We start from the raw sequence: 18,040 nt of genomic DNA, 5'->3' as shown, positions 1-18,040 counted from the left end.
CAACCCTGAGTTCAGACGATGACGCGGTGTATCATCTAGCTAAACATGTTAGTACGACCAGGAGTAGATATCAAAAATTTTGCTGATTTATGCCTCGCTATCATTTTCCAGTGGGACAACTCCTATGCAAAACTTTAGTATGAGTGGGGCTGATGAAAAGCATCATGCCATTTTAGCTAGTTACTTTTTATTGGTCTTGATATGTACATATGAGTTAATGCAATTAATCTTATGCAGATCATGCAAGTATATTTTTTCATGTTCGATAAAGCTATAACAGTGATTGTAAGGGGCGATTTCATTGCCTTTCTTTACTGTGCTAGAGTTCACCTAGTGAACTTTCAAGCTGGGGCATGCTGCAGTTCGTAGGATAGGACATCCAGAGTGAAACGTCATCAGTTTTTTATGGAAGATTTTGAGGATACAGTGCTGAAGACGGCGTTCTTAAAACTGACTTGTCTCAATGTATGTAAGGTATGACCACGTGGGAGGGATTCTATGCATCGTTTCTTAGATCATTTTAATTGTCAGCATCCCAACGTAAGTTCACGATGGAAGTGGAAAAGGATGGAAACCTTCCGTTTCTAGATGGCTTGGTCTACAGAAGGGACGACGGCACATTAGGACACTGTGTTTATCATAAGCCCATGCATACGCACTGATACCTTCATGCATCAAGTTGTCATCCATCGTACCAACGCAAAGCGGCCCTACGTACATTTGTGTCAAAATATCTGCATCTCAGATGCAGATAGTTTCACACAAGAACTGGATCGTCTAAAAGCTATGTTCAAGCAGAACGGTTATACCTCGAATCTGATCCGTCGTGCTCTACAGGCTGGACCTTCGCGGGAACCAACAGATGATACAATCAAATCGGTGGCGTTCCTACCTTTCACGTGAAGTATATCTTCAAAAATAGGAAGAATTTTAGAGAGATTTAATATTAAAAGCGTATTCTGATCGCCAGCAAATCCTAGAGGCCTGTATGGCTCAGTGAAGGATGATTTGTGTTTGAGGAAACCCCATGTCTACATAATTCCATGCCATTGTGGGAAAGTCAATATTGGACAAACGGTTCGTACGGTCCAGGATCGATGCGTGGAACTCCATCGTCACACGCGTTTATTTCACCCACAAAAATCTGCGGTTTGAGAACATTGTCTTACAGAAAGACATAAAATGTTGTATGATGAGACATAAGTGTTTGCCCCTGCGTCGCGTTATTAGAACTGTGTAGTGAAAGCCGGCTATCTGACAATATTATAAACAGAGATAAGAGATAACCTTTAAGTTATAGTTGGAACTGTGCTTTGTTTGACTTTAAAAAACAACGATCTTTGTTTCAGTCATCAAAAGTTGTCAACAGTGTTTGATATCGATTTATCGTTTCGGCGAATATGCGAGTTTTCACCACCGCTGCGGTGTCATACTTTGCACTACAGCGCAATTACGTTCGTGCAAGCGCGTTGGACCTACAGGCGGTGCATAAAGGTGCCGCCTCTGCGGTTTGAATTCAGTTACGGCTAGTTAGTGCGACGCCTTGCTCACCTGAAGATAGCGGCTATATGAACCGCCGAAGTATGTGTCACGATGACGTCATATTTCGGCTGGAGAGCCGATATGAATATCAAGGGTCAAGCTGTTCTGAGAATTGGCCAATGGCCCTTCGCGATGTCGATGTGATGCAGGCCCAATGGCGCCAGCGTGTCAAAGCCAATTGAAACGTCCCCTTTGAAAAATTATAAATGACTGCGCTAAAACTGACACACAATATTTTTAGCGCAACGCAATCTGACTTTTAGTAATCCCTGCAAAAGAATGGTCCTGACTAACATTAACCTATACCTTTAACAAATCACTTACCTCACAAAAATCTTCGTTACTCGAACTACTGCAATACAGCGAGCGCCAATACTGCCAGCTAAATAAAAGATTCAAACTACTGAAGGCACTAACTACTGACAGGCATAGCTAGCAAATGAAAGATTTTAACAGAGAACAAACAATGTATTTACCTTAATAGTGTTCAAAAGTCATAATATATATATAGCAGTTCATGACACAGTTCTTACAAATGTACTGTTTCTGATGGATACACGTCCAGATCATCCGCTCTCAAAACTCCGCCATTTCTCTCCCCACATCCACCACTGCTAGCGGCTCACCTCCAACTACGCAACGCTACGCGCTGTTAACAGACAACTGCCCAACGCTACAATGGCGAGTATTACAACAATACCAACCAGCCACAGACTGCACACAGCACAGCCAGTGATTTTCATACAGAGCCCTACGTGGCGTTACCAATATAAAAACCTAAACAGCCTGCTTACACAGTGACTCCAAACAACATGAGCCAAGGCAGCAGTCACATTAAAAGGGCGAAGTCCAGCAGCATAAAGGTGTTTTATGACGCCTACGCCTTGTTAGGAAAAGATACTCAGAAAGCTTTAGTTTTGCAGAAACGAATTTGCAAAGCAAGGAGCGGCACTGGAGTCTGTGTCAAAGAAACATACTGGAGGATAGACTTGTTTTAACCGTCTTAAAATTCATGGAAACAGAACTCTAAAACAACTACAGTTCGCAAGTTAGGCGGTCTCTGGAGAACGAAGTTACTTTTTTTTCACTTAATTTTTTTCCCACAGCAAGAGGAAACCACAGAGGCAGGTAAATAAGATCAATATTTAGTGGCAGTAGTGAGACGTCAGTACGACGAAGTTTTGTGTAGAATTTTTCGAGAATAGAGGGGCGGAAAGCGAGGTTATTGGATTTGACATTTCGCTGTTTTCTGGTGGGAGATGGTTCCAATAACTCTAAGCACTATGGGACTTAACATCTGAGGTCATCAGTCCCCTAGATTTATTACTACTTAAACCTAACTAACCTAAGGACATCACACACATCCATGCCCGAGGTAGGATTCGAACCTGTGACCGTAGCAGCAGTGGGGTTCCGGACTGAAGCGCCTAGAACCGCTCGGCCACAGCGGTCAGCCAGGTGGGAGATTTTTTAACACCAAAACAATTAGGTCATTGGCAGAAAAAATGTAGCTTTTTATGGATTAGCAGACGAAGTTTTCTGGTCGCAAAATTTAGACAGTCTTAGTGCCAACTTCTAAAATGAATGAGACAGGCTTTGGACGTGAGGCTTGAAGAGACTCTGCCTTCTGAGGAGGGACGAGACGGATGACATTGCTCTCAACAAGTACGGCAGGCTTGAGGATGCTCTCCCCTGCAACAGAGACTGACGGAGTTCATTGTCCAGGTACACAGCAGTGCACTTCCAAATGTGCTGTTAATGGCACGCAGCCACGCCATCAGTGGCCTGCTCGCGCTACATCGACGAGTATGGTTGAGTAACTTGCAGTAAGTCCGTTAGGATGAATGGAACTTCGCAATTCATTGTCATTTTCGGTTTAGCTTTTCCACGTTTGGCAGTAGTGTCATAGTGTCACAGCCGCATCGAAAACTTCGGTTTCCCTTTTGCGCCACTCAGTCGCAGTTATTAAAGGGTAGAATTGTGAATATCGCAACTTAAGTTTCCCTGCTTCGGCCACAAATTTCTAAAGTGTTGACTTAATCCGTTATGCCAAATTTAATACAGCACTGATTCTTAAGGGTGGATCTGTCTCACTGTTAACTCCGACACGGATTGTTTTTATTGGTACTGGAGTTTCACAATCTACAAATAAAAAATCTTCATGTAACAGGAAATATTCTCGGTCGTATTAAGACGACCCGTTGGAAGAAAGATACTGGCGGTGCTGTATACTGCTGCTGCTCACGGACTCGGTCGTAAATAAACGGTATTTACAGGTGACACGATCCTATACTGATGTCTTATGTTACCAAAATCAGTGTGATAGCTTTCTTAACAGATTTGTCCCTAGAAGTTTTTACGAGGTTTGGCCAAGGCAAATTCATCAGCAACGACGGTTTTCGTTACACTGGAAAAACATTTTCAGACATTTTCGTCTCGGAAATCTTTTATGTTTTCGCAATAAAATATGTATCACATACATCTATAGCTCTGAGAACGTTCATATTTTGCTTTAAGTCCAAATATTTTAGTGGCTCTGGGTGTTTCATTTGTTCCCCCACACAGATTGAAGAAAACAATTATTTTTCTGGAGCATTTCCTGTAGTATTAGTTCTCATTTTTATTTCGTAATGTTTTACCAATAATTTTCTTTTGGAAAGTCTAGACTAAAAATATAGATATCCAACATTTCTCTGAAGTTTTGCTCAACATTTGAAATTATTTCTAACTGGCAACGATTCAAGAAGGTGAGATGACCTTGACCTGTCAAAATTTTCCAGAGGACGGATTTCGTTGTGCTTAAAAGCTATGACAGTAGTGTGCTGAACTGTTTCGCTATTTAATTGAGTGTTGCTAAGCAGTGTTCAGACGACGTGTCTTGCAGTGAGATTTGAAAGAAAGTTATTTGTTTTATGGGTGCCCGGGCGTGGCAACCATAATTCGGATATGGAGTAGGACGTGACCAGGATGTGACTAAAATCTGGTGGCAGGAAAACGATTAGTGGCAAATAAGCGCCAGCTAGTATAAAACAGTTACTTAGCTTTGTTGACAGCGAAGAGTGTACCATAGATACAGTTCCAATTAGTGTCCAAAGAATATTCCTGATTCGTGGCCTAAGTCGTTATACAATACTGAATCACACAGCATGCTAACTAACCAGACAACGAACGACGGCACTGACGACTGCAACGAGCCGTCTGCAAGACTCTCCGACTCGGGGCCAGCGCTCCTGTTATGTCGTGTAGCCAGAGGGCGCTGTAGGCCCCAGCTCAGCAATGGCGCGACGTCTTCGGTCGGCGGCAACGCCATGCGCCGCCGACGGCCGCGACGGGAAACTGTGGCAAGCGACGCGACGACAGGGCGCGCGCGCCATTCGGTTGGGTCCGCGGATACAACAATTTGTTTATAATCTTAAAGCGTTATGTTTTTAATTGAGTTGTAAGCTTTTAATATTTCTATTGGGTTTAAGTACTTAAGTGCTCAGTAATTATTATTACGAACTACATGCGAAACAAAACGAAATGTGAGTATTGCGTGTTTCGATCGGGTGTCCCCCCTTCGGGGGATCGGTCGCCTGAAATTAGTATCGTGATTCATGATGACTGGGTGTTGTGTGATGTCCTTAGATTAGTTAGGTTTTCGTAGTTCTAAGTTCTAGGGGACTGATGACCAAAGATGTCAAGTCCCATAGTGCTCAGAGCCATTTTAAGTATCGTAATTTGACGCTACTCAGAATGCACCTAGCCAGTACTCAAAAGGACTGCGTTCAGGACTTCTGGCCGACCGCACAAGTCCACCTCGCATCCGTGGAATGCTTCTTGAACCACTCTTACATAGTTTAGGGGCGGTGGAAAGGAGTACTGGGTTGGTGCATAAGTACGTAGCGTTTACCATAAGTGCAGATACACATAACAGAGACGTTAGTCATCAGTAATACACAGAAGTTCCAAAGAAACTGGTAAGAGAACGAGGTGGTGGAGATCTCTTCTGAACAGAACGTCGGAAGGCATCCAAGATATTTTCAATAATTTTCATGTCTGGGGAGTTTGATGGCCAGTGGAAGTGTTTAAGCTCAGAAGAGAGCTCCTGGAGCCACTCTGTAGCAATTCTGGACTTGTAGGGTGTCACACTGTCCTGCTGGAATTGACCAAGTCCGTCGGAATCCACAATGGACATGAATGGATGCAGATGATCAGACAGGATACTTACGTATGGGTCACCTGTCAGAGTGGAGGCTCTGTAATGGTGTGGGGCGCGTGCAGCTGGAGTGATATCTGACCCCTGATATTATTTGGACACTAATTGGAACTGTATCTACGGTACACTCTTCGCTGCCAATAAAGCTAAGTGTTTTATACTAGCTGGCGCTTATTTGTCACTAATCGTTTTCCTGCCACCAGATTTTAGTCACAACCTGGTCACGTCCTACTCCATATCCAAGTTATGGTAGCCGCGCCCGGGCAGCCATAAAACAAAGGGAAACCGAAGTTTTCGATACGGGTGTGACACTATGACACTCTGACGGAGTATCGTCTACTCCTGGGTCTTTCTTTCAGCTTAGGTCTTTCAGTGCTCTGTCAAATTCTTCTAGCAGTATCGTATCTCCCATCCCATCTTCATCTACGTCCTCTTCCGTTTCTATGATGTTGTCTTCAGTTCATTTCGCTTGTATAAACTCTGTATATACTCCTTCCACTCTTTAGCTTTCCTTTGTTTGCTTAGGAATGATTTTCCATGTGAGGTCTTGATATTCACACAGCATCTCCTCTTTCCTCCAAAGGCCCCTATCAGTTGCCTGTAGACGGTACCTATCTTTCCTATAGTATAATACGATTCTAAATCCTTACATTTGTCCTCTAGCCATTCCTGCTTGGCCGTTTTCCACTTCCTGTCACTCTCGTTTTTTGAACGTTTGTAGTCCCTTTCGCCTGCTTCATTTATTGCATTTTTATACTTTCCCTTTCATCAATTAAATTCAACAGGTCCTGAGCTGTCTTTTTAGCTATTTGATCCTCTGCTGTCTTCACTACGTCATCAGTCCCGTCTTAATGCAGATAGTTTCGATCAAGAAGTACATGGATATTCATTTGTACAGCATTTAGGCGGAGAGAGAACTTTAAATTTCACCGATACAAGCTCACTGCAGTGCTTGTTTGCAGCGGCAGGACTCGTCTACTGAAGTATTTCAGAGCCGATATGCTCATTAAAACGGAAACAATCAGTGGCAACCAAGTGGTGACGTCTCAGTGATTAAGACTCTGGGTCTGATGCATAGTGGAGCAGTTCTTTCCCTGTCAGACCACACAAATTTGCTTTTCCCACGGTCTCCCTAAACTGCAAGAGGCGAATGTCCAGATGGGTTCTTCAGAATCTACAAGTGTGATTTCCTTCCTTATCCTCTGTAGTCCGCACTAGTGCTCCGCCTCTAACTAGCTCGTCATCGACGCGTTGTTGACCTTAGCCTTTCCCACTTTTGCGAGATGTTTGAGCTGTTCAAATGGTTCAAACGGCTCTGAGCACTATAGGACTTAGCTGCTGAGGTCATCAGTCCCCTAGAACTTAGAACTACTTAAACCTAACTAACCTAAGGACACCACACCCAGCCATGCCCAAGGCAGGATTCGAACCTGCGACCGTAGCGGTCGCGCGGTTCCGGACTGTAGCGCCTAGAGCCGCTCGGCCACTACCGCCGGCGTTTGAGCTGTGATATATACAAAGAAACTTTTTTTTTCAAAATGAAGTCGAGAAAGCGCATAGTAAATAACCTATATATATATTTTTTTAAGAATCAAATGCTATGGTGTGCCAAACGTTAGCGAAAAGATGTTTAGGCTATATCGATACTTTTTATTGTAGCGTTGCATGTGAATTACGATTCATCTTCATTTCCTTTCTTCCTCTTCTTTTTCGTCATTAACCGCAGCCAGGAGATACTTGCGCTGTTTTTCTCTTATGTACTCTGTCCAGCTTGTCCATGCTGTACATCTTTTTGATGATTTCCAGCCAGTCAATTTTCGCCAGTCTTCCTTTTTTGATATCGTTTCTAGCGTTCTCGTTTCTGCTTATTCCTAGTCCATCCTTCCTCTGTGATATTCTTACCACTCAGCCACCTGAACGACGTTTTATTGCTTCTTTTCTTATTTGCTGCTGTAATTTGCATTGTTTCTTACACGTAATACATGTCACTACATTTTTGTACATCCTTCCCGTCGCCACACTTTTTTCCTGCTTCGCAAACTTATTTTTCCTTTGCTCATGGCTGAGTTGACGACACACCTATTAACCATGTCTTACAGTTGTCTTTAACACGTTTTTGTCACTTTGTTTGCGACACTGGCCTTGTATTCTTGAAGAACTGATGTCAAATCCTCGTCCGGCCATTATGATGTTCTCATTGTACCTCTGAACCATTTACTGCGAATGCCACATGACACTTTAATTCTCTCCCCATCGACACCAAATGCACTTTGAAGCCTAACCTTCCTTCCTGTCTTGGTTTCTTCTGTCGCAAAACACATCAGACACATTCCCTTATTTAACTCACACTCCCTGTATATAGCTCTACATTTCATTCTTTATTCCGTTGTCTTGAGGGACGAAGTGCGTCTTGGTGGGCTGTGTGGCTCAGACTATAAATGTAAATGTCTAGGCTTTAATCCTCAGTCGGTCCTTACTGTTTATTTCATTTCTAGCAAAGATTTCTACGTACGTAAAATGTCAAGTTTCATCAAGATCCCCATTAAAGTGTACCGCCCTCTTAAATGACGTCAGAGTGGAAGGTCGAAGGAAGGCAAGTGAGGACCACCTGCTATAGGACCCTCTCTACTAATACGAGGTGGTGTTCAAATGAAGTTTCGGTTTGATAACAGTCATAATCGTCCCTTCGGGGATAACTGCAGCGGTGTTTACAGAAATCAAAAAATTGCGGGTTTATAGGAGAAGATGAGACATTTATGAATGACCTCCAGTGATGGGGCTCAACCGTTCTCGTTGCTAAACCCAGAGATAAAGCTGGAAAAGTTACGATGTGTGATGAAATTTCCTGTGCCTAAAATACAGTAAATCGAAAGAACCGTTTCATTTATTAAACTAGACAGTCTGATTTCGTATAACACGGCATAATTACACGTCAAGATCACTTTGGCTTTCCTCCACTTCTTATTTACTTCATTCCTATTGAAACTATCTCTTTAATTAGTTTTGTTAAACACTGACCTACAGAATTTTCCCTGACAAAGACAATTCAAACTTAACCTATTCGTTTATTACCCACAATATACAAGCCCAACGAAATCTGACTGCTATACATTGACAACATGATTTCCAATAATTAACACAAAAGAATGGCACTGAATTGCAAGAAACCCAAACAATAACACAAATCCAAAAAATATTAAATTAAAATGAAATTAAAGAAATATGAAACTACCTCCAACTCGGTTAATTGCCTAAACTCATTTCAGTCACCAATCTCAGCAGTGCAAACCCCATTCTTTTTCATAAGTTACAGAACATCTTCCTAACACGAACTACAGCAGTTACAGCAAGTAGCAACTACAGCCAGCTAAATAAAAAGACTCTAATTACTATAGACTCTAACTACTAGGAGGCATATGGATAGCGAAAGAAAGATCTTGTTGAATAGCAAGCAATGTATTAAGAAAGTTTTACCTTATTCATGTGACATCCAGTTCCAAAAATTATATAGTTGTCAATAATACCACTGCCCAAACATTATCCACCAAACATCCATCATTATACGTTTTCTTGCGTATTTTCTTATAGACACATCATTTAATCTCACTTTACAACGCATGTCCTACCAACACAGAGTCTCCACTAAGAATATCATGTCCATACACTTCCCTACCCACCCGCTAACTGCCAGTCCGTACAATCACAGAATCTTTCGCTGAGGCCGCAGAGAGCTGTCAGCGATATTAACACAGTCTATAGCGCTGCCAACATACAAACAGGCTACTTACACTATGTGAGATATTTCTTTATTGTTGAATTTCTCTGAACACTTTTTATTTCGTCGATCGGTTTAAGTATTTCTTCTTCGTAGCTATCTTCCTTGTACCTTCTTTTGTCGCTCCAACTTTTATGATTATCCGTTTTTTTACATGTTCGTACTTCCTCAGCTGAACAGCCTGCTGTGATGTTCATTGACGCAGTATCCACAGTCTCAGAGATCTTCAAACGCATCTCATCATTCCTCAGCACTTCAGTATTCCACTCAGTTTCACCCTGATTCTTGATCTCCAACCTACTCTTAATAATTGCGTTTCGTGACACTGAGAAGCTTATGTCCACGAATCAGCATGATTTTAGAAAACATCGTTCGTGCGAAACCCAGCGTGCCCTTTTCTCACAGATATAATGCGAACTATGGATGAAAGGCAACAGACAGATTCCACATTTCTACATTTCCGGAATGCATTTGACACGGTGCCCCATTGCACGCTGTTAACGAAGGTACGAACATACGGAACGAGTTCACATGTATGTGACTGGCTCGAAGACTTCTTAAGTAGTACACTCATGTTCATGAAAAAACAGAACACCTTGAACTACTAGAGATAGGACGTTCATATTCACATGACATGTACATCAGTGCGTTCTGCAGAAATGATTAGCATTTGAACCATGTCGGCCCACGAGTTCAAGGTCAACATCGATATCAAGGCGCAACACCACGTACCAATAAAATATGCCTGCGGCTCTCGTTGTCGTATAAACCGAAGGTAACGGATCAGTGTTGACTTGAGCAGACGTCCAGGAAGCCTTACAGACGTATGGGCGAACCGTACCGTCAAGTCATTGAGTTTCAAAGAGGACGCCTCATTGGCATGACAGAATGTGATGCATCCATACAGGAAACTGCTGCTGGCGTGGAACGAAGTGTTGCGGCAGCGCAAAGGGTGTGTGCAGAATGATTCACTGAAGGCCGTAGAACACGGCGGGATGGGTCAGGTCGCACCACCTAGACAACCCCTCGAGAAAATTGATACCGCATCCGAATGGCGTTGTAGGACAGATCTGATTCCTCTTCCGCTCTGGGGTAACAGTGGAACAGTGGAACACATCGTACACTATCAGGAGTGATAGTGTAAGTATGCTGTTTAGGCTTTTATGTTGGTAACGCCACGTAGTGCTCTGTATGAAAATCGCTGACTGCGCTGTGGCAGTCTGTGTCTGGTTGGACTCATTGTTGGAATATTCGCTTGTGTAGTGTTGGGCAGTTGGAGGTGAACCACCAGCAGTGGTGGATGTGGGGAGACAGATGCCAGAGTTTTGAGAGGTTGCTATGAGCGGACGATCTGGACGGACTCTTGAACGCTGATAAGGTAAATATATTGTTTGTTCTCTATCAAAATCTTTCATTTGCTAACTGTGCCTGTCAGTAGTTAATGCCTTCACTTTGGCGCTCGCCGTATTGCAGTAGTTCGAGTAACGAAGATTTTTGTGAGGTAAGTGATTCACGAAAGGTATAGATTATTGTTAATCAAGACTATTAATTTGTAGGGCTTATTGAAAGTCAGATCGTGTTGCGCTAAAATATTGTGTGTCTATTTAGTGATGATCAGAATAAGTAACGAAAAAACTTTATGAGTATGTTGAGTTTTGCTCAGGTGTTTGAAAATCAAATAACGTAAGAGTTTTTCCAACACTGTCATTTTTTACATACAAAGAGGAAGTTTCAATAGTCCATCGCCATGTATTATGGTATGGGTTACGTGCGAGTCGTCCACTGCTCCGCCTACCTCTGACGAATGTGCAGAAACATGCAAAACAGCAACGGTGCATGGAACGACATCAGTGGGAACAGGAATGGCATCAGACAGTGTTTTCAAATGAATCAAGATTCTGTTTGTTTGACAATACTGGCCGCATTTTGGTTCACCGCAGACATGGGGAGCGGCATCACAGTGAGTGCATTCGCACAAGACGTACAGTGCCAACTCAAGGCCTTATAGTGTTGGGTGCCACTAGGCACAACCACAAATCACAGTTGGTGCATGCCCAGGGCACTGTGACCAGTGTGACCTACGTGAATGACATCCTGCGAGCTGTAGCCATACCCTTTCTGCACAACACCCCAGACGTCATTTTTCAGCCAGATAATGCACGACCACACTTCGCTACACGAACAGGCGCCTTCTTGGTGTCACAGGGTGTCACCCTTTTACCCTGGCCCACCAGATCACCACACTTGTCGCCAACCGAAAATGTGTGGGATATGGTGAAACGATGGGAGCAACGATGTGATCCAATGCCAAATACCACAGATGAACTCTGGAACCAGGTGAGTGCAGCATGGTGACCAGGAAGCCATTCGCGCATTATACGCGTCGATGCTAGAGAGAGATGGGTCCCCTCCACGCCCGCACGAACGTGGTGACCAAACCAAAGATTCTACTGTCACTTCCGTAGACATGTTAGTTATCTAGTAAGTGGATCACAGGATGCTGGGGTGTGATGTTATCCGTGCGTCTGGGTAAAACTACGCATTAACACGGTCCATCAGGTGATAGACAGTGGACGAAATGCGAGTGAGGGTAGCGATTGGAAGAGCAGAGGGAAAAAAGTGCCAAGGCTCTTGCCGTGGGAAAGAAACCTCTGCAACAGTGGGATGGGTAGTAAGAGCAGTAGTGGCTTACTAGCTGCGATAGTTCATGCAAGGTTGGATTTGATAGTATGGGTATCTTGCATCATTTCCGTGGCAAGCGATGGCGATGTATCCCAGTTGCTGCAGCAGCTGCATTCCTGGAAAAATCAAGATCGTTATATAGTAGTGGGAGATCGGCCACTGTGTGAGGGGTGTGTGGAGCTTGTCTGCATGCAGTGTACGGTACGGCTTCCCTGCGTGGTGCCACTTATTCGGCAATGTGTTCTAGCTGGATATCCAGTAATGGCGTCTGATTAACAGGGGCTCACCTGTACCGTTGTGTTTGCGTGTGCTTGGCCATAGATGTTAGGTCCTTACAAATATGCCTTGTGGTCTTTTATTTTTCCATCTATGGTCGTGGCCGTAGTTCCCCAGATTCAGAATAAACGGGTTCTGCGAATGTCTGGAGTTTCTGTATAGCCTTATGGTGAGTGTGGATTGCGTCCGTAGGAGTTTCAAGTCGGTATTCCCGCTGAAGGTCCGCGATGCGTGTGTATCGTGGAGCATTGCTTATGATTTTGAGTACTTTGTTTTGTATGAGCTGCAGACGGCGCAGGCGTGTGGGCGCAGCGTATCCCCAGACAGGAGCTGCGTACGTCATCAGGGGTCGGATAAGTGTCATGTACATGGACCTCGACACCCTTCTGTTCAGTGTGCTATCACGCATGGAACAAGTTATCGGGGCCCATGGCAGGCCCTGTGTCTACTAGGCAACATGATATATGCTGGACCGATGTGACTGAAATGCTCATCAGTTCTGCAGAACATACTAATGTACAGGCCCTGTGAATATGAACGTCTTATCTCTAGCCGTTCAAGGTGTTGTGCTTTTTTCTGTGCATCAGTGTGGAACCCAATATGTTGTCCTCGATGGCAAGTGTTCACCATGCACAGCATATCGTGAGGAGTAGCCCGGGGGAGTGTGATAGGACAGCTGTCGGCCTCTATAATACATACCTAAATGATTTGGCGGACAGGGTGAGCAGTAATCTGCGGTTGTTTGCTAATGATACTATAGTGTACGGTAAGGTGCCGATGTTGAGTGACTTTAGGAAGATACAAGATGACGTACAAGATTGACTTAGACAACATTTCTAGTTGGTGAGATGAGTGGCACCTAACTCTAAATGTGGAAAAATGTAAATTTTGCGGATATGTAGGAGAAACAATCCCGTAAATTTTGGATACAGGTTTAGTTGTGTACTGCTTGACACAGTCACGTCGTCTAAATGTCTGGGCGTAACGTTGCAAAGTGATATGAAATGGAATGAGCGTGTGAGGACTGTGGTAGGGAAGGCGAATGGTCGACTTCCGTTTGTTAGCAGAATTTTGGGAAAGAGTACTTCATTTGTGAAGAAGATCACAGTAGGACTCTGGTGAGACCTATTCTTGCATACTGCTCGAATGTTTGAGATCCCTACCACGTCGGATTAAAGGAAGACGTCGAAACAATTCAGAGGCGGGCTGCTAGACTTGTGACCGGTAGGTTCGAACAACACGCAAGTGTTACGAAGATGGTTCTGGAACCTAAATAGGAATCCCTGGAGGGAAGGCGACGTCCTTTTCAAGGAATACTATTGAGATAATTTAGAGACGCGACATTTGAAGCTGACTATCGTGTGATTGTACTAAAGCCAACACACATTTCGCGTTAGGACCACGAAGATACGGAGCCATATAGACAGTCGTTTTTCCCTCGCTCTAACTGTGAGTGGAACAAGAAAGGAAATTATCAGTGCCGGCCGGTGTGGCCGAGCGGTTCTAGGCGCTTCAGTCTAGAACCGCGCTACTGGTACGGTCGCAGGTTCGAATCCTGCCTCGGGCATGGATGTGTGTGATGTCCTTAGGTTAGTTAAGTTTAAGTAGTTCTAAGTTCTAGGGGGCTGATGACCTCAGATGTTAAGTCCCATAGTGCTCAGAGCCATTTGAACCATTTTTTGAAATGATCAGTGTTAGCACAGGGTACCCTCTGCCACCCACCATACGGTGGGGTGCGGAGTATGTATGCAGATGTAGACTAAATTGTGATCAGAGTCTGCATCCTCTCCTGGATACGTCTTATAATCCAATATTTGATTTCGAATTTCCCGTCTGACCACGATCCAGCTGGCATATTTCCGTATCTCCCGGCCCTTTCCAAGTAAGTATGTCGTCCTCTTGTGATTTCTGAACAATGTGTTCGCTAATGCTACCTGAAATTTATTACAGAACTCAATTAGTAATTCTCCTCTCTCACTGCTATTACCAAGTCTATACCCTTCTATTCCCCCTATTCATAACGTATAGTACTCCCTTTACACCATTTTCTGCTGCTGTTGATTTCACCTTATATTTGTCTGACCATAAATCCTTATCTTATTTCCACTTCACTTCACTAACCTCAATTTTTTTGCATGCACATAGAAGTGTTCAAACTGCTGACATCCAGCACCCCGATTGTTATTATATTCACCTTTCGTTGGTTAACAGTCTTTGCCCTATGGTTACCTCGTCCATGACAGGCCCTACCGGATATCGGAATAGGTGACTAATCCGGGATCTTTTTTTCACGTGAGATAACCTGACCCTATTTCGATTACAGACACTCCTGTGCATATGCAATGAGTGTCTTTAATGCAGAGGTTTCCGTTGACCTCTGTATCACTGCTGGTTTTCAGCTTTTTAAGGGCCGTTTCCCATATTATGAATTAAGTGGCTGCTCTGAAACCCAGTCTCCTGCTCCTTCCTCTCTGGTAAGCTCGTTGGCTGAGCGAGGGTGACTCCTTGTACCGGTAGTCTTCGGTAATTTTAGCCGATAATTTTTATTCACAGCTAGCTAAGAAACCTGGCATTGGCCCGGTATTCATTTTGTCAGTTTTCTATTAGAAAAAGAAACGAAAAACTGGTTTTTATGTAATGTTGAGGAAAATTCATTTCCCTGTATACATGAAAACAACACCTTTCATATTATGAAACAGTCGTACACAGAAATGTGCACATTGTACAAATGTATAAGTAGGCCTGCAGTTGATTTTGTAAAGGTCCCGATGGCAATGCCTCTTTCTAGCTCTACAGATGGCTATTGTTTTCGCCTACAGCCGTCTATAGGAGTGTCTATGCAGTACGGAAAAAAGTATTAAAATTAATACATGATGCGGCATTTTTTCATGTATCTCATTGTTTATGACATCATATCTCCGCCGGCCGGTGTGGCCGAGTGGTTCCAGGCGCTTCAATCTGGAACCGCGTGACCGCTACGGTCGCAGGTTCGAATCCTGCCTCGGGCATAGATGTGTGTGATGTCCTTAGGTTAGTTAGGTTTAAGTAGTTCTAAGTTCTAGGGGACTGATGACCTCAGATGTTAAGTTCCATAGTGCTCAGAGCCATTTGAACCATTTTTTCGTCATATCTTCCTCATTATGATAGGTAGGTGGCTATTACCGCAATGGCGATTGTTGCCCGACAACAAGGGATATGTGTACCAAGTTTGGGTGAAATCGGTCCGGTAATTTAGAAGAAGTGTAAAACACATACATACATACATACATACATACACACACACACACACACACACACACACACACACACACACACACACACACACTCTTCCATTTTTACAACATGTATGTGTGGTATCGAGCAGAGATTACAGTGCCACACCCAATTCGGCAATACCTATAACAGCTCAGTGCCAGTTTTTGAAGTTTTTGATGAAACGCACTTCCGTAAACGTTGAATTTTGTACTGCAAGAGAATGCTTTGTTAATAATAAGTGCATCACGGGATGCTTGGCTAGCCAATGACAATTGTAAATTATACAGTAATCCTGTGGTAGAGAATTATGTCAAAGTTAAGCAAATCTTTCTTTCAATTGTGTAATTAAGTGAGCTAACATTTAATGGGTTCTAGTTTGATGAGCTTTCTCCAAGAGCAAAAGAAGACCCATAATTATGGCCCGACGAAAGTATTTTCGTCTGGTCACAACAGTGCGAATTTAAGTAATGACTGGGTTCGAACCCGGGACCCATGACGTTTTGATTATTAGTCAAAACACTAGCGTCAGACCACCTGTGTGCCGTGAACTAAGGCACTCCGAATTCCCGCCCGCTACAACAGGGCGTATCCAGTCGCTGCCTGTCGGTGGTCGCCAATAGGACGCCTGCCGCCATGCGGTCTGCCGACACCGCCGTCAAGCCCCGGCTGCAGGGAGCATTGGCCAGAGACGAGTTCGTGTGTCAGGCTGTGGAGAGCTACCGAGGAAGGATAGCAGGAGAGCAACAGAAACGGGTGCGAGCAGAACGGACAGAGCCGCAAGCTCACTTGGTCATCACTGGGAAAGCCTGGTGGGATCTCGGCCTGAACTAGCAGCTAACGGAACTTGCTTTCAAGGCGCGGACATCGCTTCCTGCTCCGGATGAGCCGATGGTGTCTGGCGTCTTGGCTCCAGGGCAGGTTGTGCTGACAGCTCACTACTGGATGCTACCCGTCGTATGTATTTGCGAGCAGCGGTGCACAGTAAGAGAGTTTTGCTGGGGATTCTTGAGGGAATCATCGGTTTGGCAGTCATTTGCATTCTGGCTGTGATTCACCTCCAAGCTGTACTAGCGGTAAAGGGGTTCAGCGTTTTCCTGCTTACTGTTGTCCTAACGTCAGGGCAGTTGCAAGACCTACGTGTGTATGGCCGAAATACGTTCCGGTTGTTGACGGTTTATATGGATAGGAGGTGGCGATGCACTCTTACGTCATTTTTGTGGTTACGTGGGTGACCTTCTTGTGACTAAATGGTTGCCGTAGTCCTTGATTTCGCCGAACCTGTTTGCCTTGTCTATATTTCGGCATAGTGTAGGCCTTTTCAAGTGTTGTCAATTTCGTGCTCCCTTTAATTGACTGACAGAGATCATTAGCTTTAGTTATTGTGAAATCGGCCCTCATTTGTATTTTGTTTGTGAATTATATCCTAAACTTGTGTCTAGCTACTCTATCCCATTACTGTTCCTTTCAGTTTGTGTGGTTAATTAGTTGTACACTTGTTGATTCACCTTGTGCTCTCTTGTTCTTATTAAGTTACATTTATTTTAAAGTCCAGAAATTTTCCTGGGTATGCATTTTGTGTAACGTACTAAGTTCATGTGTATTTGTTGGATGTAAGCGGAATAAATTTTCCCTGAATTTTTTATTATGCCCGTAGCTCTGGTTTGCTGGATTGCGTTATTATAAATGTTTTTAAGCTAGATAATTATTTACGTCTCCACAACCCCCACACAGTTACTGCTCGCAATGTATCCTGCGCCACAACTTACAACAGATGAGTGTCAACCACTCACAGCACCTGAAGGTGACCGCGAGGCCGCTACGGTCGCAGGTTCGAATCCTGCCACGGGCATGGATGTGTATGATGTCCTTAGGTTAGTTAGGTTTAAGTAGTTCTAAGTTGTAGGGGACTGATGATCTCAGAAGTTAAGTCCCATAGTGCTCAGAGCCATTTAAACCATTTGAACCTGAAGGTGAGGTTCAGACGTTCTGGTCACAACTATGCTGAAAAACAGTATTTTGCAAATTATCTACATCAATATTCTGCAGACCACTGTAAAATGCAATGCAGAGGTTGGATGGCTGATGCAGGAGAAGGGGTCCAACAGTTAGGTCATCGGTCCCGTCGAATTAGGGAAGGATGGGGAAGCAAGTCGGCCGAGCCCTTTCAAAGGAACCATCCCGGCATTCGCCTGAAGCGATTTAGGAAAATCAAGCAAAACCTAAATCACAATGGCCGGACGTGGTTTTGAACCGACGTCCTCCCGAATGCGTGTTCATTGTCCTAACCACTGAACCACCTCTCTCGGGTATTT

The sequence above is a fragment of the Schistocerca gregaria genome, chromosome 4 (genome assembly GCF_023897955.1).
Source record: "Schistocerca gregaria isolate iqSchGreg1 chromosome 4, iqSchGreg1.2, whole genome shotgun sequence".
NCBI classification, from domain to species: domain Eukaryota; kingdom Metazoa; phylum Arthropoda; class Insecta; order Orthoptera; family Acrididae; genus Schistocerca; species Schistocerca gregaria.
Note: the sequence above shows the minus strand (reverse complement) of the source record.